The sequence below is a fragment of the Nansenia antarctica genome (genome assembly GCF_963989245.1).
Source record: "Nansenia antarctica genome assembly, chromosome: 7".
Lineage (NCBI taxonomy): Eukaryota > Metazoa > Chordata > Actinopteri > Argentiniformes > Microstomatidae > Nansenia > Nansenia antarctica.
Window position 1 is genome coordinate 45,610,500 of NC_137677.1, and position 4,793 is coordinate 45,615,292.

Consider the following 4,793-nt stretch of genomic DNA (forward strand, 5'->3'; position numbering starts at 1 on the left):
GAAACCTGCAAATGCACCGATCAAGAGCAGGTGAGATGGAGTCAGACAAAGGACAAGTGACATACCAACATGTGGCTCGATGTTAGCTGTGCTGTGTGTATGTGTGTAATAGACATTTACCCTATTCCCAATTCTGGTCTTATCAGGTGTGTGAGCAAGACCAGTACCAGCCTCCTCATAAGAAGCTCTCCTCCTCTCAGACTGTTTATAATCTGACTGGTATCAACATTGAAAAGTACCTTGTGGCCACAGCCAATGACTTCATCAGGGACAGGTAAATGACACTTTCTCTATCAGTAACTGTGTCCATGTATCATATATACAATGGGGAAAATAAGTATTGAACACATCAACATTTTGTCCAGTAAATGTATTTCCAATGCGCCTATTCAAGTGAAATTTGCACCAGACTTTGGTATTAACTCAAACAATCCAGACCAAAAAAATCTAAACATTAATGTCCATATGGAAATAAAGTTATGTGGAATAAAGTGGAATGAAACAGGAAAAAAGTATTGAACACACTAACTGAAATTAATTCAATACATAGTGGAGAGGCCTTTGTTTGTAATGACAGCTTCAAGGTGCTTTCTGTATGAAGTAACTAATCGCCCGCAGTATTCAGGTGTGATTTTGGCCCATTCCTCTACACAGATTGTCTTTAAATCTTGAAGATTGCAGGGGGCCCTCATGTGAATCTGGATCTTCAGATGCTTCCATGTTCAACTGGGTTTAAGTTAGGTGATTGACTGGGCCATTCCAACAAGTTGATTTTCTTTCTCTGAAACCAATTGCGAGTTTCCTTTGCTGTATGCTTTGGATCGTTGTCCTCCTGCTGGAAGGTCCACCCATGTGTCATCCTCAGCATCCTGGTGGATGGCAGCAGGTTCATCTCAAGAATCTCTCTGTACATGGCTCCATTCTTTGTTCCTTTAATGATATGAAGTCTGCCAGTACCACGAGAGGAGACACAGACCCACACCATGATACTTCCACCTCCAAACTTCACTGTTGTGAAGTATAGTGTATAGTGTTATTCGGGTGATGTGCAGTGCCATTTCTCCTCCAAATATGGTGTGTTGTGTGACAGCCAAAAAGTTCGATTTTAATCTCATCTGACCAGAGTACATGCTCCCAGTTGTTCACTGGCTTGTCCAAATGTTGTTTGACAAACCTTAAACGTGTCTTTTTTTCAGTAGTGGAGTCTTGCGGGCTGAGCGTGCACAGAAGCCATGGCGGTGGAGTGCATTGCCTACTGTCCTTTCTGTCAGTTGTACCTGCTGCCTCCAAGTCTTTCTGGAGCTCTTTCCTAGTGGTCCTTGGCTCTTTGGCTACTCTTCTAAGTATCCTTCTGACTCCCTGATCAGAAATCTTGCGAGGAGCTCCTGTGCGTGGCCGGTTGATGGTGGAGTGATGTTGCTTCCACTTATGGATAATGCCCCCAATGGTGCTTACTGGAAGATTCAGAAGTTGTGAAATACGTCTGTAGCCAATTCCATTTTCATGTTTTGCAACATTTTGCAAAGTACTTGAGACAGCGCTTTGCTTTTACCCATCATTAGATGTTTGTTGTGTGGCACCTTGGTAACAAAAAAAAAAACTTTTATAGCCCATCAATATATTCTAACCCAGGTGACATTACTTAGCACAGATTAGAGGTAGAGTTGCCTCCTAATTAGTTATTTTTTCTAACTTTAACTTAAGTTTAAGTAACGTTTTCTTAGTGTGTTCAATACTTTTTTCATGTTTCATTCCACTTTATTACACATAACTTTATTTACATATGGACTTTAATGTTTTGTTTGAGTTAAAACCAAAGTCTGGTGCAAATGTCACTTGAATAGGCTCATTGGAAATACATTTACTGGACAAAATGTTGTGTTTATTAAGTGTTCAATACTTATTTTCCCCACTGTAGTAACACCCCCCTGGGATGAAACAAGCAAGATGATTACAAATGATTGAAAATGGTGAATCTGTTGCACTGAATCTCCGTTGGACATAGGCCTACTACAAATTAATGGCTATTTCAACAATTCCTCAGGTATGGCGGCTTCGCTTTTGAGGAGCCCCTCCCCACGGATCTAAAGATGGACCTCTTGAAGGTGCCTGGAAATCGGACTCTCACCAAGGTAACTAGATTATCTGCTCTGCTGTACCATATAAGCCTGTTGTTGTGCTGTGTAGTTGTAAATGAACCGTAAATTCCTAATTGAAGTTGTTACGATACAGTTGCACCAAGATGCCTGTACCCAGATGGAGCTACATTATTATGCTATCAATGTCATCGTTAACATAGTTTATTGCAGTACTTGCAGCAATTATGTTTTCGGCTGAAATGGCCCTGTGATGATGGTGCTTGTGTTTTTGTGACTCGGAAACCGCCACTCAAAATTTGATGATACATTTATTATAGAGCATGTCTTCTGAGATGTAAACGTGCGTGTGCATGTGCATGTGTGTGTGTGTGTGTATGTGTGTGTTTATCCTTATAGATCTGGTACAACCCTGAGGGTCACCATACCATGCCAGCATACCTAAACAGTCTCAGCAACTTCATTCTACGCTCCAGCCTGCCTGCAGACAAGGATCCACGGAAATATGGTAATGGTGTATTTGTACTTTCTTGCAAATGGCCCGTTTGGATATTGGATATTTGGATACGTTTGGATTTTTTAATAAAAAATCATTATGTACACACACTCAATATCTTTATTGTGCACCACTACTAAACTATAACCCCCATGTGTTTCACCAGGGAAAGTTCTTATTTGATATTACAATCTTGGTCTTATAGCTTTTCAAGGGACTCACATAGAGGCCACACTACCTGGAATTACTTTTAAATCAAATTGCATTCATCAGCCAGACTAATCTGCTGAAAGGGATTTACACACTCTCCAAATAGTGCTTCCAGAGAGGCCCTTGACGCGTTTACAGAGACCTTTGAAACTATGTAATATGATTAATTGGGTCGTAGGCTGCCTTGGCACCCATTTGGATCATTTGAATCCTAGGTCTCTGCCATTGACCAGTTCATTGACCAGTTCCATTGTGTGCAGCCAGGGGGCACTGTGTAGTCTCAGACTCCCATCCATATGCAGCCAGAATACAGATGAGCAGTGTTGAGAGCTGTACTCAGGGATTGAGGCAGACTGACGTTTCAGCCCTACTTCAGCACCGACCCTGAGCTCCACAGTCTGCCTCCGGGCAAGATTAATACAATCCCCCCCCCCCCAGTCAATAAGAGAACTGGGACGCTGGAAGGAATGCAATCATTCAAATGTAACCTGTAGACTCACAGAGGCCGAGATGGAGGGGAGGTGTTGGGGAATTGCTTTTAGCAGTGTGTCTGACGCTGCTGCATGGTCTGTTGTTTTAACGTTCTCTCTGTGCAGTGTTTTAGGCAAGTGTTTTATGAATGTGGCTAAACTGTTCTGTACTCTCTGTCTCTGTGCAGCCATTTCTGTGTCCAGCCATCCGTATCCTGGCAAGGCAGTAGATGAAGAAGTTACCATGTAAGAATGCCAACTCTCTTTGTTCACCCTACAATGCATGTTGCATTTCCATAATTATGAGGATCACTTTGCCCATAGAAAACGATCATTCTAATTAACATTTGTTTGTATCAGTGGGATTATTTCCTTGTTTGGTGTCCAAACAACAACATGCATGTAACAAGGGTAGGCGCAATAAGCCATGGCTTCAGCCTACACCTTTTTGGTCCTGGTGTTATGCATTGTGACTGTGTACATGTTTTATATCTGTATTGTGAATTGTATAGGGGACCAAAATAAACATTCTCAACTCAAACACATGGAGGAGTGATAATGAGCCCAGCATATCTCATCATACCGAAATGCTGATTGTTATTCTTATGCTTGAGATGCCACACGAAGTGATCCTATCTTCAGAACTGATAACACTAGTGGAGAGACTGACATTTAAATTACAGTTGTCAACGTGTCTCGGGTTAAGGCAATTGCTGTATTCACCCATATTTTATTTTATAAATGGATTTTCCTGAGCTTGCATTATTGATCAGAGGCCCAACGATAATGTGTGTTTACTCTGAAGGTGGTGCAGAGGTTGATTGATTCTACCCCACTTCCCTAACGTGGCTGTTTTAAACACTGCAGGCTATTATAAGGAGCTGGGATTGAAAAGCACAGTAGTAGGTGTGGCAGTGTTTCTACAACCTAGGCTAGCTGTGGACTAGAGAGCCTGGTGTTCTGGACTGAGGGAGGGATCCACAAAGCTCAGAGCATGGTTGTGATGTGACCACACAGCTCTCCAAGGCTCTCATTAATACCGAAGGTCTCTTGAGTTTCAACTGCTGGTCTTTTAGCTTCCCTCCAACTTCAACGTTTACACGTTACAGTGTTTGTGATGGTTAGGGTCAATGTGGGGGAAATGAGGGGAAATGAACGATAGTTGTTGCTTCAGTTGTTATTGATTGGCTTAACGAGTATTACAGATGAGCCTGGCTTATCCCGAATGTCTCGTCCTTCCAGCGTATTGTATCTGTGGAGTTCAGAATGCTTCTCGGTCATACTGATAATAAGCTTGTGCTGCTGGCTACTTATGTCTGCTCTCTCTGTTGCTCTGCCAGTCGCTCTTTTCTTTTTTTATCCCCACCCAGCATATTCTCTTTGGTCTGTGGTCTTGCGCTCGGGCCAAAATGAAGAGGCAGAACACAAATCATGCAAGGGCAGATTTCAGAAAGACATAGAGCAGGGGGAGAGAGGGGGGCATGAATCTTGCAGAGGGATGGGCAGAAAGGATCAGAGACA